The sequence below is a fragment of the Neophocaena asiaeorientalis genome, unplaced genomic scaffold, assembly GCF_003031525.2.
Source record: "Neophocaena asiaeorientalis asiaeorientalis breed wild unplaced genomic scaffold, Neophocaena_asiaeorientalis_V1.1 scaffold148, whole genome shotgun sequence".
NCBI classification, from domain to species: domain Eukaryota; kingdom Metazoa; phylum Chordata; class Mammalia; order Artiodactyla; family Phocoenidae; genus Neophocaena; species Neophocaena asiaeorientalis.
The window spans coordinates 3,663,786-3,685,167 of NW_020174050.1; the positions used below are offsets into that span (position 1 = coordinate 3,663,786).

The 21,382-nt window shown below is 39.1% G+C and overlaps 1 long non-coding RNA gene across 1 annotated transcript in view; it reads right to left on the minus strand.

Moving 5' to 3' along the window:
• Nucleotides 1–21,382, minus strand: part of LOC112405678 (uncharacterized) — a 123,560-nt gene that overhangs the window by 56,961 nt on the left and 45,217 nt on the right. Inside the window, exon 3 of the long non-coding RNA XR_003004405.1 lies at nucleotides 13,780–13,962. This is a non-coding gene — a long non-coding RNA (uncharacterized LOC112405678). The remainder of the gene's footprint in view (nucleotides 1–13,779; nucleotides 13,963–21,382) is intronic.

Below are 21,382 nucleotides of genomic sequence, written 5' to 3' on the forward strand. Positions count from 1 at the left end.
AAGTCAAACCCAGGTAACATAAGTAAAGGCAAATACAACATGGGAAAAATCTAACAGTCACTTTTCTTAAGAGCCCTTTAGAATGAAGGACAGGCAGATACAGCCATCAGGCAAACATTGATTTTTAATCTAAAGAGTCGATCTGATTTACACATACAATCACATAATTCTCTCCTGGAGGCCTTTACAACCAAGGGTGAGGAAATGGCTATGATGTCAGCCCAGGAGAACTATAGCTTCACTTGAAGGTAAAATAGCACAATTAAAAAAAAATTATTTCCCACATGAATTTCTAAAATATACTTCTCATACTGAAGCCTCTAAGTAATAAGAGAAGGGTGAAAATGTCACCAACAGAACGAATTTTTCATGGTGACCTTCCAAGTGTCCTAAGTTCTCAGGATCACAGGCCACAGGAAATTCATATCTGTGGATTTAATAATAACATCAAAGGATCAAACAGCCTCCCCCATTCTCTTCTGTCAAAATGCAAAGATTTCTGTTTGAAAAAGTAAATCCCAAATGTTGAGGTTAAGGATTTCATTGAGGGAAAACCTACTGCTCTAAAGACAAAAAGAAGAAGGAGAAGGAGAAGAAGAAGAAAAATTACCCAGCATAGCCAACACAATGCCGAAGAAGAACAAAGTTGAAGGGTTGACACTACTCTATCTGACCTTTATGCTAGGGGAGATCCAGATGTTTTCAGCCAAGAACCTTGCTTGAAACAGTGATCTTATTCAGTCGTATGGCTGAAATCATGTCTGTGTTGGTGACTCCAAAGTTGATACCTCTCCCCTAAGTGCCAGACTCATATTTCCAACTGTTTATTCAGCATCTTCACTGGGATATCTCACTGACGTCTCCAACTTAACGTGTCTAGATCAGAGCTCTTAGTTTAATTCCCAAACCACTCTTCCCCATCTCAGAAAATGGCCTCACTAACCACCTTGGTGTCTAGTCCCCAAACCTAGACATCATCCTTAAATTATCTCTTTCTCTCAAGCTCCACTTGCCATCAGTTGCTTCTCCTAAACATATGACAAATTTCTTTACTTCTTTCCATTTCTATTACTACTATTCTATTGGAAGCAACTGTCTTTTGTATACAGTTTACTGCAAAAGCATCTTGCCTGGTGGCCTGACTTCTCTTGCCCTACATCAATCCATTCTACAAGATGATTCCTTTTGTATACATTTTTTCAAATTTTTATTTTGAACAATCTCAAATTCATAAAAAAAAAGTTGCAAGTGTAGTACGAAGAACTTTTCTTTTCTGAACCATTTTAGAGTAAGTATGATGCTTATCACCCCTGAATACTTTAATGTAAATTTCTTACAAAATACTTTAATGTAAATACTTTAATGTATACTTTAAATACTTGAACGTAAATTTCTTACAAACAAGAGAATTAGCCTACATAATCAAAACACACCTATCAAAACCAGGAAATTAACACTGATACATTGCTGCCACCTAATCTACAGACCCCATTCAAGTTTCCCCATTTTTCCCAGTAAGTCATTTATAGGAAAAAATCCAATCCAGAATTACGTGCTGCATTTATTTATTTTTAATTTTTTTTTTTAGAAACTCATGCCTCACTTTATTCCATTTTCATTATAGTCTTGTAAAAAACTAAAACCGTGCAGTACTTATGCATGAATACCCTGTACCACTTCTAAGAAATGCAAAGCACAGATTCGATCTCATTGCCTTTCATCAAAACCTCACAGAGTCCCTGTATGAAAGTGCTGTTCTCCCCAAGTCAGAGGTGTGTTACAAAGCTAAAAGTTACCAAACCTGTTCATGGCCTGCCATTTTATGTTGCATTTATTTTTCATGTCCCTTTAGTTTCTAACAATCAGGCATGATTCCTCAGTCTTTCTTTAATTTTCATGGCCTTGATACTTTTGAAGATTATAAACCAGTTTTTGTTTTGCTTTATTTTTCAAAAAGTGTCCCTTTATACTTTGTCTGATGTTTCCACATGATTAGATTCAGATTACTCACCTTTGGCAGGAAAATCACAGAAATACTTTCCATCATGTCCTATCAAGTGCCCCATACTTTTGTCCTCATGCTGGTGATGTTCACTTAGATCATTTGATGCACATTGTGTGCCAGGCTTTTCCACCCTGAGGTTATCCCCTTTTTCCCTGTAATTAATAAGCATTTTGTGGGGAGCTACTTTGAAACTACATAACTATCCTATTTTAATCAAACTTTCCATTTATATATATTTATTTACTTATTTATACCAGTGTGGACTGATGGATTCCTATTTTATTCAGTGGATTATAAATTTTGCTATCATTACTTGTTCCCAGTTGCTATCATAATTGTACCCCAGCGAGGGATTTATAACAGGTTTATTCTTGGTCTCCCTCCTGGGAATAGAAGCTGCCTGGAAGAGGAAATTTATGGCAATCCTCATTTCTCAAAAGGGTCCACTTTTAGTTAAATAAAGAAAGCTCCAAGAAGGCTTCTTTCTGCATCTGTTGAATCCCAAATATTTTCAGCTTAAAATAATCTATATACCAACTCTGGGGTTCCAAGTGTGTTCCTATACTGCCAAGCTCTTTTCCTAAGTGGTTGTACTATTTTGCATTCCCACCATCAGTGGATAAGAGTTCTGGTTGCCCCACATCCTTGCCAACACTTGATATGGTCAAACTTTAATTTTGCCATTCTAGTGGCTAAGTATATAGTAGTATCACTTTGTGGTTTCAGTCTGCATCTCCATGATAACTAATGATGCTGAGCATCTTTTCATGTGGTTACTAGTCATCCGTATATTTTCTTTGGTTAAGTGTTTGTTCAAATCTTTTCCCTATTTTTAGTAAGTCATTTGTCATACTATTATTCAGTTTTAGGAGTAATTTATGTATTCTAGATACAAGCCCTTTGTCAGATATATGTTTTACAGATATTATCTCCCATTCTGTGCCCTGCGTTTTCATTTTCATAAGTGTCTCCTTTTGAAGAGCAAATGTCTTCAATTTTAGTGCTGTAAATTTCTCTCTAAGCTGTATCCCACAAAATTTGATATATCATGATGTCATTGAAATCCACTGCAAAATAGTTTCTGAATCCTAAGTATCCCATTTGTGGGTCCATTACTCGCCTCCTTCTTAAACCAAAGCCAGAGAAACAATAACTGCAAACATGAGTGATGACAATCAACAGTTTACAAAACATTTCTTCACTTCATTTAAACCTCACAATACCATTAGTTCCATTTCACAGATGAAGAAACTATAATTTAATCAGGAGTTTAAATTTGCCCAAGGTTGCCCAAGGTTGAAATATCAGTGAAGACAGATTCAAGCCTTATTCAGGTTATCTGACTCTAAATTGCATTCTCTTGTCATTGTACTCTAACTAGATCTCAAAAGTTCTAAGTTAAAATCTTTTTGCAAGTTACGTGTCTAAGACAGCTTGCATTTTTTAAAATTAATTTTTACTGGAGTATAGTTGATTTACAATGTTGTGTTAGTTTCTCCTGTACAGCAAAGTGAAACAGTTATACATATACATATATCCACTATTTTTTAGATTCTTTTCCCATACAGGTCATTACAGAGTACTGAGTAGAGTTCCCTGTGCTATACAATAGGTCCTTATTAGTTATCTATTTGATTGATTGATTGATTGATTTTTTACCATGTTTATTGGAGTATAATTACTTTACAATGTTGTATTAGTTTCTGCTGTATAACAAAGTGAATCAGCTATATGTATACATATATCCCCATATACCCTCCCTATTGCATCTCGCTCCCACCCTCCCCATCCCACCCCTCTAGGTGGTCACAAAGCACCGAGCTGATCTCCCTGTGCTATGCAGCTGCTTCCCACTAGCTATCTATTTTACACTTGGTAGTATACATATGTCAGTGCTACTCTCTCACTTTGTCCCAGCTTACACTTCCCCCTCCCTGTGTCCTCAACTCCAGTCTCTATGTCTACCCTTTTATTCCTGCCCTGCAACTAGGTTCATCAGAACCATTTTTCTTTTCTAGATTCCATATATATGTGTTAGCATACTGTATTTGTTTTTCTCTTTCAGACTTACTTCACTCTGTGTGACAGTATCTAGGTCCATCCACCTCACTACAAATAACTCAGTTTCATTTCCTTTTATGGCTGAGTAATATTCCATTGTATATATGTGCCACATCTTCTTTATCCATTCATCTGTCGATGGACACTTAGGTTGCTTCCATGTCCTGGCTATTGTAAATAGAGCTGCAATGAACATTGTGGTACATGACTCTTTTTGAATTATGATTTTCTCAGGGTATATGCCCAATAGTGGGACTGATGGGTCATATGGTAATTCTATTTTTCGTTTTTCAAGGAACCTCCATACTGTTTTCCATAGTGGCTATATCAATTTACATTCCCACCAACGATGCAAGAGGGTCCCCTTTTCTCCACACCCTCTCCAGCATTTATTGTTGTAGATTTTTTGATGATGGCCATTCTGACTGATGTGAGGTGAAACCTCATTGTACTTTTGATTTGCATTTCTCTAATGATTAGTGATGCTGAGCATCCTTTCATTTGTTTGTTGGCAATCTGTATATCTTCTTTGGAGAAATGTCTATTTGGTTATTCCATCCATTTTTGGATTGGGTTGTTTGTTTTCTTGATATTGAGCTGCATGAGCGGCTTGTATATTTTGGAGATTAATCCTTTCTCCGTTGATTCGTTTGCAAATATTTTCTCCCATTCTGAGGGTTGCCTTTTCATCTTGTTTATGTTTTCCTTTGCTGTGAAAAAGCTTTTAAGTTTCATTAGGTCCCATTTTTTTATTTTTGTTTTTATTTCCATTTCTCTAGGAGGTGGGTCAAAAAGGATCTTGCTGTGATTTATGGCATAGAGTGTTCTGCCTATGTTTTCCTCTAAGAGTTTTATAGTACCTGACCTTATATTTAGGTCTTTAATCCACTTTGAGTTTATTTTTTGTATGGTGTTAGGGAGTGTTCTAATTTCATTCTTTTACATGTAGCTGTTCAGTTTTCCCAGCACCAGTTATTGAAGAGGCTATCTTTTCTCAATTGTATATTCTTGCCTCCTTTATCAAAGATAAGTGACCATATGTGCATGGGTTTATCTCTGGGCGTTCTATCCTGTTGCATTGATCTATATTTCTGTTCTTGTGCCAGTACCGTACTGTCTTGATTACTGTAGCTTTATAGTACAGTCTGAGGTCTGGGAGCCTGATTCCTCCAGCTCTGTCTTTCTTTCTCAAGATTGCTTTGGCTATTTGGGGTCTCTTGTGTTTTCCATACAAATTGTGAAATTTTTGGTTCTAGTTCTGTGAAAAATGCCATCGGGAGTTTGATAGGGATTGTACTGAATCTGTAGATTTTTGGGGCAGGATAGTCATTTTCACAATGCTGATTCTTCCAATCCAAGAACATGGTATATCTCTCCATCTGTTTATATCATCTTTAATTTCTTTCATCAATGTCTTATAGTTTTCTGCATACAGGTCTCTTGCCATCAGGGTGATGGCAGCCTTGTAGAATGAGTGTGGGAGTGTTCCTCCCTGTGGAATACTTTGAAAGAGTTTGAGAAGGATAGGTGTTAGCTCTTCTCTAAATGTCTGATAGAATTTACCTGTGAAGCCATCTGGTCCTGGGCTTTTGTTTGTTGGAAGATTTTTAATCACAGTTTCAATTTCAGCGCTTATGATTGGTCTGTTTATATTTTCTCTTTCTTCCTGGTTCAGTCTTGGAAGGTTGTGCTTTTCTAAGAATTTGTCCATTTCTTCCAGGTTGTCCATTTTATTGGCATATAGTTGCTTGTAGTAATCTCTCATGATTCTTTGTATTTCTGCAGTGTCAGTTTTTACTTCTTTTTCATTTCTAATTCTATTTGAGTCTTCTCCCTTTTTTTCTTGATGAGTCTGGCTAATGGTTTATCAATTTTGTTTATCTTCTCAGAGAACCAGCGTTTAGTTTTATTGATCTTTGCTACCGTTTCCTTCATTTCTTTTTCATTTATTTCTGATCTGACCTTTATGATTTCTCTCCTTCTGCTAACTTTGGGGTTTCTTTGTTCTTCTTTCTCAAGTTGCTTTAGGTGTAAGGTTAAGTTGTTTATTTGAGATGTTTCTTGTTTCTTGAGGTAGGATTGTATTGCAATAAATTTTCCTTTTAGAACTGCCTTTGCTGCATCCCATAGGTTTTGGGTCGTCGTGTTTTCATTGTCATTTGTTTCTAGGCATTTTTTGATTTCCTCTTTGATTTCTTCAGTGATCACTTCGTTATTTAGTAGCATATTGTTTAGCCTCCATGTCTTTGCATTTTTTGCACAATTTTTCCTGTAATTGTTGTCTAGTCTCATAAAATTGTGGTCAGAAAAGATACTTGATATGATTTCAATTTTCTTAAATTTACCAAGGCTTCATTTGTGATCCAAGATGTGATCTATCCTGGAGAATGTTCCACGTGCACTTGAGAAGAAAATGTATTCTGTTGTTTTTGAATGGAATGTCCTATAAATATCAATTAAGTCCATCTTGTCTAAATCATTTAAAGCTTGTGTTTCCTTATTTATTTTCATTTTGGATGATCTGTCCATTGGTGAAAGTGGGGTGTTAAAGTCCCCTACTATGATTGTGTTACTGTTGATTTCCCCTTTTATGGCTGTTAGCATTTGCCTTATGCATTGAGGTGCTCCTATGTTGGGTGCATAAATATGTACAATTGTTATATCTTCTTCTTGGATTGATCCCTTGATCATTATGTAGTCTCCTTCTTTGTCTCTTGTAATAGTCTTTATTTTAAAGTCTATTTTACCTGATATGAGAATTTCAACTCCAGCTTTCTTCTGATTTCCATTTGCATGGAATATCTTTTTCCATCCCTTCACTTTCAGTCTGTATGTGTCCCTAGGTCTTAAGTGGGTCTCTTGTAGACAGCATATATATGGGTCTTGTTTTTGTATCCATTCAGCCAGTCTGTGTCTTTTGGTTGAAGCATTTAATCCATTTATGTTTAAGGTAATTATCGATATGTATGTTCCTATTATCATTTTTTTAATTGTTTTGGGTTTGTTATTGTAGGACTTTTCCTTCCCTTGTTTTTCCTACCTAGGGAAGTTCCTTTAGCATTTGTTGTAGAGTGGTTTGGTGGTGCTGAATTCTCTTAACTTTTACTTCTCTGTAAAAGTTTAATTTCTCCATTAATCTGAATGAGGTCATTGCTGGGTAGAGTAATCTTGGTTGTAGGTTTTTCCCTTTCATCACTTTAAATATATCCTGCCACTCCCTTCTGGCTTGCAGGGTTTCTGCCAAAAGATCAGCTGTTAACCTTATGGGTATTCCCTTGTATGTTATTCGTTGCTTTTCCCTTGTTGCTTTTAATATTTTTCCTTGTATTTAATTTTTGATAGTTTGATTAATATGTGTCTTGGCATGTTTCTCCTTGGATTTATCCTGTATTGGACTCTCTGCACTTCCTGGACTTGATTGACTATTTCCTTTCCCTTATTAGGGAAGTTTTCAACTATAATCTCTTCAAATATTTTCCTGGTCCCATTCTTTTTCTGTTCTTCTTCTGGGACCCCTATAATTCGAATGTTGGTGTGTTTAATGTTGTCCCAGAGGTCTCTGAGACTGTTCTCAATTTTCTTCATTCTTTATTCTGGAGTTATTTCCACTATTTTATCTTCCAGGTCACTTATCCGTTCTTCTGCCTCAGTTATCTGGTATTGATTCCTTCTAGAGAATTTTTAATTTCATTTATTGTGTTGTTCATCATTGTTTGTTTGCTCTTTAGTTCTTCTAGGTCCTTGTTAAACATTTCTTGTATTTTCTCCTTTCTATTTCCAACATTTTGGATCATCTTTACTATCATTACTCTGAATTCTTTTTCAGGTAGACTGCCTATTTCCTCTTAGTTTGTTTGGTCTGGTGGATTTTTACCTTGTTCGTTCATCTGCTGCCTGTTTCTCTGTCTTCTCATTTTGTTTAACTTACTGTGTTTGGGGTCTCCTTTTCACAGACTGCAGGTTCATAGTTCTTGTTGTTTTTGGTGTCTGCCCCCAGTGGGTAAGGTTGGTTCAGTGAGTTGTGTAGGCTTCCTGGTGGAGGGGACTTGTGCCTGTGTTCTCGTGGATGAGTCTGGATCTTGTCTTTCCGGTGGGCAGGACCACGCCCCATGGTGTGTTTTGGGGTGTCTGTGAACCTATTATGATTTTAGGCGGCCTCTCTGCTAATGGGTGGGGTTGTGTTCCTGTCTTGCCAGTTGTTTGGCATGGAGGCCCAGCACTGTATCTTGCTGGTCGTTGAGTGGTGCTGGGTCTTAGCGTTGAAATGGCGATCTCTCGGAGAGCTCTCGCCGATTGATATTACGTGGGGCTGGGATGTCTCTGATGGTCCAATGTCCTGAACTCAGCTCTCCCACCTTAGAGGCTCGGGCCTGACACCCACCTGGAGCACCAAGACATTGTCAGCCACACGGCTCTTTTCTAAGTGTTTTTCGGTAAAACAACTTAGTCCAAATCATCCATGAAGACATCTGGTCATTTCAGCTCTCTTTCATTGTATTTCCTCTTGTGTGAATTCTCACAGTCCCTGCTTATGTTGGAGGGTCTCCCGCAGAAGCGGGGGGCAGTTGTGGTTCACTGCAGGGACTGACTGCTTGTATTTTAAAAGGAGACTTTCAAGGGTATTCAAAGGATTCTCAGATTTCTAACTGTGGTAATATCAGATAAATAACTACAGAGAGCCAGCAATATCTCTGTCCAGCCAGACCACGTGGACCTTTGAAATCATCCTCTGATGGATGCTCTGGGTAATGAAGCCAAGTTCATCCACTGCAATCCAGGTGCCTTGCATCGTATCTCTTTCATCAATTTCAATGACGTAGCAAATGGTTCTCCAAATGGCACTTAGAAGACTCCCCTTGGGAACTCCCTGGGGTTCTGGTCCAATCAGTACTAGTTGGAATGCAGAGATTTGGTTTTCTTAGCAAGCATCTTAAGTTAATTCTGATGCAGGATGTTGGTGGATCACCCTTAACTGGTAGGGAGAGGGTGGAGGGTAGGGATCAGGTGAGAGAAGAGGAAGTGGCAGAGGCAGATGAAGATGGGTATGAAGTGGTTTGTAAGCTCTCTTGGGGGTTTAAATTTTATCCTAAGAGTAGTGAGGAATAACTGAGCTTTTAAGCAGAGGAGTTACCTAATAGATTTAGACTTTAGGAGGATCAGGAAGGTGTAATGTAGAGAATGGACTAATGGGGTCAAAGACAGGAGTCAGGGAGAGCAGTTGGAGGCTGTTACAGCAATTCAGGCAGGAGTGGCTGGTAGCTTGGACTGCAGTAGTGGTGGTAGGGATGGAAAGAAAGAAGAAAATTAACATATGTGAAGAGCCAACACACAATGAAAGGGTTCAATGAAATGAAAAAAAATATTAAAAAGGAGAATGTAAATTGCTAGGAAGGGTCTATAAACAAAAAGTCAGCATAACTCCAGAAATAATGATCTGGGGTCCAGGGGAGAACCCTTCACCCAGAGGACCTCTTGTATTCTGAAGCTTCCTTGACTCTGTCCTTTCAGACTTGTTTATGTTAATAAAGTGAATTTACTGCCTCAGATCATAAAGGTCACTGCTCAGCCTGAAATCTGTTCAACGACCATGCTAACAACAGTCATATTTTTTAATAAAGACCTTTCACAAGCAGGTTTATGATTCTCTCTCATGAAAGTCCTTCCCAACCTGCTCCATATCCATTATGTTGCACCTTCTTTACGGGCTCAGGTGCTCTGTCCTTCATTATAGCATCATCACTCAGTCTGCTATAAGGCTCAGGAATGAACTTGGTCCTGAGTCCAACATGAAATATATTCAGAGAAACCTTGGCATGGATAGCCACATTTTAGGCTGTTCTGTGAACAGCCTCTCATGAGTAATATAAATCAGATTTGTGGATTTATATATATACACTATATTTATACTGTCCAACAATGTTTTAAGTCATATCATATGCCATCTCCCTGAAGCTGGTACAAAAGGTTAACGGGCTCAAATCCCACTGAGGTTGCCTCCCAATTAAGTCAACTATATTTTTAACCCACATGTGGCTTTATTTTTCCAGGCAATCACAGTCTGATAAAGTGATAATAATTTTCTTTGGAACCAATTAAAGGAGGAAAATTGCCAGGGAAATAAAGAGATGGTACCTACCAGGAAAGCCTATAAAAGAAAAGGTGGGGGAAATCACTAAACTTACTAAATAAAGTAGAAGACAGCAAAGAGCCTCTGAAACAACAGTTCTCAACCTTGACCTCTCAGTAGAGTCACCAAGAGCTCTTATAGGCTAAAGAGCCCCACCCATGCCAATTAATGCATATCTCCACCATGGGGGCCCAGGCAAATGGATGCTTTAAAAACTCTACAAGTACAGTATTTCCAATGTGCAGCACAGAGAACCACTGCTGTAGGAAACATAAGAGGGTTGATATGGACTTTTCAGCATCCAAGAATCCGTAACTGACAGGCTGTGGGACAAAGATTAATCCAAGAAAATTGTGTCTTCTTTCCCATACTAAAATATCTAACTTTCCTGTAAGCTAAACATTTAAGAAAAAAATCAATGAATGAAAAATCCTTTTTTAAAACTTCTGTGTTTCAGAAAGGAATATAGCTTCACTGGTTTTTTAAAATATTTTTTAAAACATAAATCAGTTTTAGAAATGAGTATAGATTTGCTGCTTTTTCTCATCCTTTAAAAACATGAATCAGATGATGTCACACCCCTAAAGGACTACTCCTTACATTTGCAAGGCCTGGGCAGAGGGACAAATGGAAGCCAAATACTGTTTATTTAAATGCTTAAATTGATAGATCAAGTTACTAACTTGTTAAATAAAATTTATTCCATCCTCCTACTTTCACAAATGCTCAACATTGCTAATTAGAGAAATGCCAATCAAAACTAAAATGAGGTGTACCTCACACCAGTCAGAATGGCTATCATCAAAAAGTCTACAAATAATAAATGCTGGAGAGGGTGTGGAGAAAAGGGAACCCACCTACACTGTTGGTGGGAATGTAAACTGTTGCAACAGCTATGGAGAAGAGTATGGAGGTTCCTTAAAAAACTAAAAATAGAACTACCACATGATCCAGCCATCCCACTCCTAGGCATATATCCAGACAAAACTATAATTCAAAAAGATATGGGGCTTCCCTGGTGGTACAGTGTTAAGAATCTGCCTGCCAATGCAGGGGACACAGGTTTGAGCCCTGGTCCAGGAAGATCCCACATGCCACGAAGCAACTAAGCCTGTGCACCACAACTACTGAGCCTGTGCTCTAGAGCCCGTGAGCCACAACTACTGAAGCCCACGTGCCTAGAGCCTGTGCTCCGCAACAAGAGAAGCCACCGCAATGAGAAGCCCACGCACCGCAACAAAGAGTAGCCCCCACTCGCCACAACAAGAGAAAGCCTGCACACAGCAACGAACACCCACTGCCCCCCAAAATTTTAAAAATTAAAAAAAAATACATGCACCCCTATGTTCATAGCAGCACTATTCACAATAGCCAAGGCATGGAAACAACCTAAATGTCCATCAACAGATGAATAGATAAAGAAGATGGATAAAGAATATTACTCAGCCATGAAAAAGAGTACAGTATTGCCATTTGCAGCAACATGGGTAGACTTAGAGAATATCATACCAAGTGAAGTAAGTCAGACAGAGAAAGACAAATATTGTATAATATCACTTATGTGTGGAATCTAAAAAAATAATACAAATGAATTCATTTAAAAAACAGAAACAGACTCACAGACATAGAAAACAAACTTAGGTTACCCAAGGAGAAAGGCAGGAGGATAAATTAGGAGTATGGGTTTAACAGATACACGGTACTATACATAAAATAAGTAAACCATAAGGATTAACTTTATAGCACAGGGAACTGTATACAATATCTTGTAATAACCTACAATGAAAAAGGATCTGAAAAAATACATATATACAACTGAATCACTTTGCTGTACACCTGAAACTAACACAACATTGTAAATCAACTATACGTCATTAAAAGATCCTAAAATCAAAAGATATGTGTACTTTATTATGAGATCAAAAGCTAGCAATATATCTAAAATATCTGAATTTAATTATTATTACATACATCTGAGTACTCTGTTGATGTGCCAGCAACGTCTGCATCAGTAAAAAGTAAAAATGTATATAGCTCACAAATTATCTATTTCCAGAGTAAAATTTATTTTTCTTGGCTTCATTCCAGTAAAATCAATAATTATATTGCAATCAAGATTCTCACATAATTTGTGTTCTCTTGACAGTAATGTCAAATTAGATCCCCTTTCTCTAGTTATGGCATGGTTCTTAGCTTTTTTAAATTAATTTCAACTCAGAGAAACTGTCCCCAGAAAGCAACCAGAATTGTCAAAATTCTTAAACCATAATTTAGAATCAAAAATAAACTTCAAATTTTACATATCATGTCCAAATATCTTACTGGGGTTGCACATCATAATTATTGCATAGAGATTACAAAACATTTTAATTGTTTTGTATAAATTGTCACCATTTATATCACTATTTTCACCATAAAGCAATACCCGGAACTTGAAGAATCTGTTTCTTGTGTGTGTGTGTGTGTGTGTGTGTGTGTGTGTCATATGTGGTGCCCATTAAAGCATGGAGTCCAGGACAGGAACCCCTCTTATTTGGTCTAAAGGCAGAACTGCTTCCCTTCTTATAATCCTTCAATTAGAATTAAACCTAACTCCTTGCCAAGGACCACAAGGCCTTATAAAGCCTTCTTATAAGGTCTGGTTTCTGCTAAGCCCGTCACCCTCCCCTTCCATCCTTGTTCAGTCTCCTCCAACTACAGTGGTCTCTGGCCTGCGCCTCAGACCACAACCTTCCTTCTGCTCAAGAACTTTGTACTTGCTCTTCCTTCAGCCTACCTAGCACAGCTGCCCCCAACTTTATACATGGCTGGCTTCTTTGGGCCCTTGGGGTTTCAACTTAGGGCAGACAGACAGCATCTATAGTAATTAAAGGGACAGATTCTGGAGCTAAACTCTCTGGGTTCAAATTTGGCTCTACTATTTACCATTTGGGTGGTCCTGGGCCAGTCTCCAAATGGCTCCATCTTTCAGTTTCCTGTTTGTAGAGAGGAGACAATCGTACTTTTTCATAGGGTTACTGTGTGGATTGAATGAATTAATATAAATAAAATGCTTAGGCCAGGCTTAGCATAGAAAGCATCGAATAAATCACAGCTTAAGAGAGCAAAATTCACCTCCTCAAAGAGCCTTTCCCTAACCACCCAACCTAAAGAAGCATCCCACCAGCACATCCCTATTTCATTTTTTATGGTATTTATCACTATCTAGAATGGCATTATTTTAATAATTGTTTATTGTCTGTCTCCTTCCTCTAGATTACGAGATTTATGAGAACTGAGCGCTTGTCTGAGACTTCACTGCTGCATCCTCTTGTACCTTGCATATAGTAGGGCTCAATAAATATTTGTGGGATAAATTAATTTTTTTTAAAGCATGCCAAAAAAAAAAAAGCATGCCAACTGCCAACCAAATCAGAAATTACGTATTTGGGAAGAAAAAACTTACTCTCCTTTTCCAACTAACTTTTCTCAAATTGTGTTCATTTATGATAGGTTAACAGGCATCTGTGCAAGGCTGTGGTGAGCTGAAAAGCAGACAGCGAAGGCAACATGAAGATCATGGTGCTGAAGACGGCTAACCACTCACCAGTAATGAGACATCTCCTAACAGTCCCAAGACGAGTGGAGCCTTTGCAGTTATCCAATTAATTTAGTCAATGGGAACTTCTCACGTGGGGTGTTTGTTATTAATGAGCAAATTGACCAGTAAATGACCAAGCTGTGCCTTGTACAGGTGGAGAGAGTTGGAAAGCATGGAGGGAACTTCTCCCTAAGGAAAAAGCAAGAAGCATTGATTTAATAGATCATCAAAATTTATGAAAGAACACCGATCACACTAGGGCTGCCGTATGAAATTATACCTTCTAAAATAAGAATCTTCTTGTTCCAGCTTTGAATCCGTTTGTTTGCTGACTATTGTCTTGCTTTCCCCAAACATATTTCTTTACGGTGCATGACACTGGCATCAAGCCAGTGATGGTGAGAAAGCAATGAATTCTAGCATAATTGGGGAAATTTTACAGAGAGCTAAGTCTCAAGAGTCTGTGTGACTTGCCCATATGAGGAAGCTGTTTGTTGTCACTGCAGCCCATAGTAACAATCTTCACATCTCTGGCCCCTTGGCCTCCCTGCCCCTCCCACTTTCCTGCAGTTCTCACTTTGCCGGCCCATTCCTATTCTTTAGGCTGGAAAACTGAATTGGATTCCTTCGAGCTCTTGAGGAGAAAAATGAGATAGAAATAAACATTTAAAACAATGATTATTGGCATTGTGTAGAGAGAAGCCAGGTGTCTGAATTAAAACATATCAGAAATGTGTTTAATAATGCCAAAAAATAAGTTTTAAAAATAGATCCCAGTTTCTCACTGCTGCAAGGAGGGTGAAAGATGTAAGAATGACTCAGACAATTCCAAACGGTGTTTTGGTTCCCTGGCCAGTCCACCACAAAGGGTACTATTAATTTATGTAAGCTGAGCGCTTCTCAAATATTCAAACACCAACGTCCTGAAAAATAAAATAATGGAAAACTGCATCTCACTGCAGTCACTCAAAAACAGCTGCAGGGGTTGTTTTTGGATTCTTTTTTTTTTTTAATTAATTTATTTTTGGCTTCATTGGGTCCTCATTACTGCGTGGGCTTTCTCTAGTTGTGGCAAGCGGGGGCTACTCTTCGTTGCAGTGCACGGGCTTCTCATTGCAGTGGCTTCTCTTGTTGCAGAGCACGGGCTCTAGGCGCACGGGCTTCAGTAGTTGTGGTGTGTGGGCTCAGTAGTTGTGGCTCATGGGCTCTAGAGCGCAGGTTCAGTAGTTGCGGTGCACGGGTTTAGTTGCTCTGTGGCACGTGCGCTCTTCCTGGACCAGGGCTTGAACCCGTGTCCCCTGCATTGGCAGGCAGATTCTTGACAACTGCGCCACCAGGGAAGCCCCTGGGATTCTTTTTAAATCTATAGCACAAATTTCCAACAAGGCCCTGTCAATAAGTTCCCTTAAACTATATCCTTTTGGTGGTTTATTGACAATGAAGACCACAAATTTGCTTCATGCTAGAGAAGCTATTACTCCAAATCTTCGAAGAGCAAATGAGAAGAAAGACCAGAAATATTGAGATGTGAATTCACTCATATAGTTACTATATAGGAAATTTGCAAATGTACTTTACTGTATTATCAGTAGTGGGAAGACAAGGAAAAGAGAGTGAGTTCAGCTATTTATAGTCTGTGGGCACACCCGCGAAGCAGTAAGGACAATATAGCTCTGATCGGTACTGCCTGGCTCCAAAAATGTTTTGAATCCTGGTTTTGGTTAAAATTTTTCTTCTTAAGCAAGGTGGGGTGGAAGTTGAGCTGATAACAATTAGATCACCCCCATCCAGACACCCTTTCCCTTCTCTGGGTAGGTCCCGATGAAAGAGAAGCTCTGACCCTGATGTAGTAGCCTATGGAAAATCACATCTGAGGGACAGGGCTGCCCCATAAGGCTAGACAGTCTGAGAGATGCACAAAGGCTCCTAGGCAGCAAGGCGAAATCTGGCCTAAGTGCCACTCACCAATCACGTGTCTAGCTCGAGACTGTATCCAGGTGGACGGGGCACCTTTGTCTACTTTTCTGCTCAGAGTGCCTTTTTCTATTTCATTAAAAGGGACCATATGGGAACTTCTACTCTAGTATAAGTCTAAATTCCGCCTTTACCTTACTTACACCATGAAGGTTTAGGCTTCCCTCTCTCCATGATTTTTATACACGTCTGTAATTAACACTTATCACATTGTATTAGTTTATTTGCATATTTGTCTTCCTGTAAGACTGTGAGATTCACGAAAGTAATGATATTCCTCTCTTTATTCTCAGTTCTTAGCATAGAACCTAGTACAAACTAATTTGAAAAATATACTTGTTATATGAATGTTTGGAAAGATGGATGGATGGATGGATGGATGGACAGATGAGTGAAATCCAGAAAAGATTTATCAGGAACATGAAAATGGGCTTGGAGTCAGGACAGAGGACTCCACTTCCTGCTCTTTCTCTATCCTTTGACACTACTGGTGAGAGAGCAGAGAATAACAGTCAAAATTGTCAAATGAAGATTTTGTTAATGATAGCATTCCTCACTCAATAAGCCAACACAACTGTGTGCGACTAACACTGTCCTGTAATTTTAGGGGTTGTACTGGGTATTTTCCACTTGCCCCTCCAGATCAAATACCCATCTCTATTCCACTTGGTACCCCAGGAGGCTGACCTATATGGACAACATCAAGGGACTTAAAGAACACTTGAGCTAGGGCACTCTGAGGCACGTTACCCCTCTCCCTGGCTTTCCCCCTTCCCCTGCTTCAAAACATATTTTTCCTGAATGCCCTTTAAGTGGGAGAATATAGAAGTAAATATCACCCTTCCCAAAGTTCCCCCGTACATCTGGTGGAGACTTTCACTAATTGTGAATCTTCTAATTCACTAATAGTAAGCACTCTAATGCTTTGATGGAAAGCAGCTTTAATGAAGGCTTCTCTTCCTTGGAAACCAGCCGCCCGTGCAGAGCACTGAGTACTTGAACATCCAACAGCAGCAAATCCACTCTAAGCACAACAGAACAAACGAATGTCTTTTATTTAACAAATCTGAGTGCCTTTGATCCTTGTGACTTATTATCCTCACTGGAGGCAAGCTGAAGGGTGGGGGGATAGTCTTTTCTTCTAAATCTTTTTCTCTAATCAGTTGCTTCCCAAATGTTTTCAAAAGCAAGCATAAGTGAAAAATATACTATGTATAGTACACAGCAGAACAAATAGTTGAGGCTGTGGGTTGCTATGGACAACCAGCTTGGGGGCTCCATCCCAGTATCATCTGTAGTATTAAAGGGGAGCAATATCTTGGCACAGGGCATCCATTTGTGTGGCTCAGTGAAGACACTAGTGCTGGAAATAGACCGTGGCATAGACCGTGGCATGTACTATCTACATCCCTGACACTGACACTGAACAGTGGACCCAGGAAGCTGCCACTGGAACCACAGCCTCCGGGCCTCTGGAAACTGGATGCCATTGTGGCCACCACTGCTGCCATCTCAGAATGGACTGTGTGTGGTTTATTTCATGAAGCTGGGAAAGTGTAGCATTATAAATAATATTTTTATTTAATGTTCCAAATTCATTCGCATGTTCTAAATTCAAAGCAAAACAACAAGGAATGCAAAGAAGTTTCCCTTTCCCTTTGCACCCCACTGGCCCTCAAACCTTTAGGTAACCACTCTTAAAGTTTATGTATCCTCCCAGATTTTCTTTTCGCAGACATAATGAACACAAATATTTTTCTCACTTCCTTTTCTTACACAAATGGTAGAATACTGTCCACACACCATGTGCGTCTATGTGCATTCCTTTGCACCTTTTTTTTGCTTATCAAAATATCCACATGAGTACACAGTGTCCTCCCATTCTTCTGTACAGTGGCACAAACTTCCATTGTGTGAATGTACCCCAGTTTATTTTAACCAGTATCTATTGATGTTTATTTGGCTTATTCCCAATTTTTTGCTATTGTAAACAGCACTGCATATGTCATTTCTTATGTATGTAGATATGCCTTTAGAAGAAATTCCCAGAAACAGGATTGCTGGCTCGAAGTATAAGAGCATTTGTGATTTTGATAAATATTGCCAAATTGCCCTCCATAGAGGTTTATCATTTTGCACCCCTACCAGCCTTGCCAACAGAGTATGTTGTCCAATTTTGGACTTTTGCCGTTCTGATAGGTAAAAAATTGTATCTTAATGTAGTCTTAAATGTCATTTATCTTATTATGAGGGAGGTTTATCATCTTCTCATTTGTGTAAGGCCATCTGCATTTCCTAACAAAAACTCCTCTTTCCTCTAGAATTAACTAAAGCTGGTTTCTATTGCTATAGCCTGGTACACTGTTTAAAACCCTTTTCTTCAAACCATAATTCAAAAAGAGTCATGTACCACAATGCAGCACTATTGCAGCTCTATTTACAATAGCCAGGTCATGGAAGCAACCTAAGTATCCATCGACAGATGAATGGATAAAGAAGATATGGCACATATATACAATGGAATATTACTCAGCCATAACACAGTTTTGATATTTAACCTGACACTGGCATGTGGATTCCTCCAAGTCAATGTCTCAACTCGGAGGAAATCAGGACTATAGGAGGAATCCGTGCTGAAGAGACAGGGCCGGAGGGAATTCTCCCGGCCTCAGAGATCAACTCCAACCAAGCAGATTGAAAAGACCCCAGCAGAGAGCAAGCAATGGACATTACTGAGAGGTTCAAATCAGCAGACAGGATTCAGCACCAGAAAATCTAACCAGGTACAGTACTGTTTATTACAGGGAGGCCCCAGCAAACCTGCCCAGACATGGCAGGGTCCCATCAGAGGACATGGGCTGGGATAAATGTAGGATATGGGAACAAACACCAAGAAAGACCAGGGAGTGCTAATACGGTGTTCAGGGTTGAGTAATGGTGCCACAGAACCATTATTCAGTAATGGTGTCACATTATTTATGTAAATAGAAAAGAACTGTTGAATGAGGAGTAAAAGAAAAATGTCCTCCAGCCCAGGACAAATTTATAAGAAGATAAAGAAATGCCGTCAAGAGCTACATGGAAACCTAAAACTGGACCCACATTTTGATATGATCTTCTGATGAAATGTCATTTTAAACATGGCCTATAAAACAAACTATTAAAATTTTAGTCTTTAAGGTGATGTCAGCAAGAGGGCAGAGTAGGAAGCCCTGGACCCTCCTTTCTCCACAAATACACTGATTCAGCCCCCATCCACAAATTCCCTCCATGAGAAATCCAGAAATTAATTGAAAGGATTCTGTGCCCGGGGTGCAGAAATGAAATCAGGACCTCAAAGAGATATTAGCACTCCATGTTCATCACAGCACTATTCACATCTATCCTTCGACAGATGAATAGATAGAGAAAATGCGGTATATACACACGAGAGAATATTATTCAACCTTAAAGAAGAAGGAAATTGTGCAATATGTAACAACATGGATGTATCTTGAGGACATTGTAATAAGCGAAGTAAGCCAATCTCAGAAAGACAAATACTGCATGATTCCACTCATCTGAGATATTATCTAAAATAGTCAATTCATAGAATCAAAGAGTAGAATGGTGGTTGCCAGGGGCTGAGGATGGGGAGAAATAGAGAGTTAATAATCAACGAGCATAAAGTTCCAGTCAATAAGGTGAATAAGTTCTAGAGATCTGCTGTACAACATGGTACCTATAGTCAAAAATACTATATTGTACACTTAAAAATTAAGACGGTAGGTCTCATGTTGTGTTCTTACTACAACAAAAATATTTTTAAAAGAATGAATTTAAAAAGCATCATGTTATACACTTCAATTATGTGCTGTTTATTGTATGTCAATTACATGTCAATAAAGCTATTTTTCCAAAAAAAACGAAATATAGAATTGCTGCCTAGAGTCCTATCATTTTTCTGTGATGCACACATACCATTATCACCCGTTCTAAATCAAATATTTTCCATAATTAAAAAAATTAGTCTTAGGGCTTCCCTGGTGGCGCAGTGATTGAGAGTCTGCCTGCTAATGCAGGGGACATGGGTTCGTGCCCCGGTCCGGGAAGATCCCACATGCCGCGGAGCGGCTGGGCCCGTGAGCTATGGCTGCTGAGCCTGTGCATCTGGAGAGACCACAGCAGTAAGAGGCCCGCGTACCGCAAAAAAAAAAAAAATTAGTCTTAAAAAATGACAAAATAATTTGGGCAATAGATTACCTCGTTCCATCACAGAGCCTGGATGAGTGAGGCTCAAGACCGAGGTGACAGTCAAGGGTGGTGAGAGGTGGGAATTGGGAGTGCCACAGCACACATCACTTGGTAATTAAAAAAGTAAAAGCAAGCATAATGCTTTTCATGTCGAACAACTCTGAAGAGAGCCATGTCAAAACATTCTGCTTCACCAGGACTCTCTCCAGGTACACTAGAGCCCCACGACTAGAGGGCCTCAAAAGGCCACCCACAGAGGGTATGGCGCTTGGGAGCCCTGGAGTTGAGGCCAAATCTACAGATGAACAGGGTTACGTTAACCTGCACCAAACACATTGTACCATCAGAGTCCCCCGAGAACAAGGACAGCCCCGGACCTGCAGAGAGAAATTTATAAGGACAAACTTGAGAGGCCAGAAGAAGCACATGGACCATCTCTTTTCCCTCCAATCCAGAGCCAGCATCTGGCCGTCATGCGCAGCTGGTCTTACTCAGAGGCCCAGCCAGATTTCCCACGATGAATCATAGAGAACACAGTAAGTGATACTTATCTGGATTACATCAGATCTCATGGAACTTTTGTATATGACAGTTGATTATATAAGATTGTAACAGTCCACATGGAAAGCACTTACTTATTTTACATTCCTTCATTGTTTTCTTTACTGTATCTCATGGTATATGTAAAATTGCAATTCAAAATAGTCTTTCCCAATGCAGAAGCAAAACTACCTACCTGTTTGAACTTCCTTTACTCAGAGTCTAGATCACAGAAAGAATTCAGATTTCAGCTAAATATAAAATAATTTGTCTATTATAACGAGATCATTCCAAGTGATTAACTTTCCATTTCTTTCTCTCTTTCTACCTTTCTATCATAAGTACGTTTCATGCGGCTCCCTCAAATGAAACTGTCTCTCTCACACAAATAGGACCTTGTACACTAGCTACTGGCGCAAGCACAGCCTCCCTAATGTCTCATTAGGGTCAGGCTTTTGGCAGCTGGGCCTGTCAATAACATTACTTCATTAGGTCAAGCTCATGAGGTTTCGTTTTTGCAGGTTTTTTCTTGTCTAAACGCTTTAATCCAGGCATTTGCAAACCAGCCATAACAGAGTGTCCGTTGGGCATTCAGCAGACATTAACTAATTCATTTGCTACACTTTCCCCTTTGGGGGTACTGGCATGAAATACAATACCTGCCAGGACACTCTTGCAGAATCTCAGGAAGAGTTTTGACAGGATACTATTATTGGGTCTTGATAATTTATTAAAACCACCTGGTTTCAGATATCCAACTCTGGATAATACCTAAATGTGTTATTTTGAAAACGTTCAAGCCTACAAAAACAGTGAGGGAATCGTATAAGGATCATCCATACACCTTTCTTCTAGATTCACT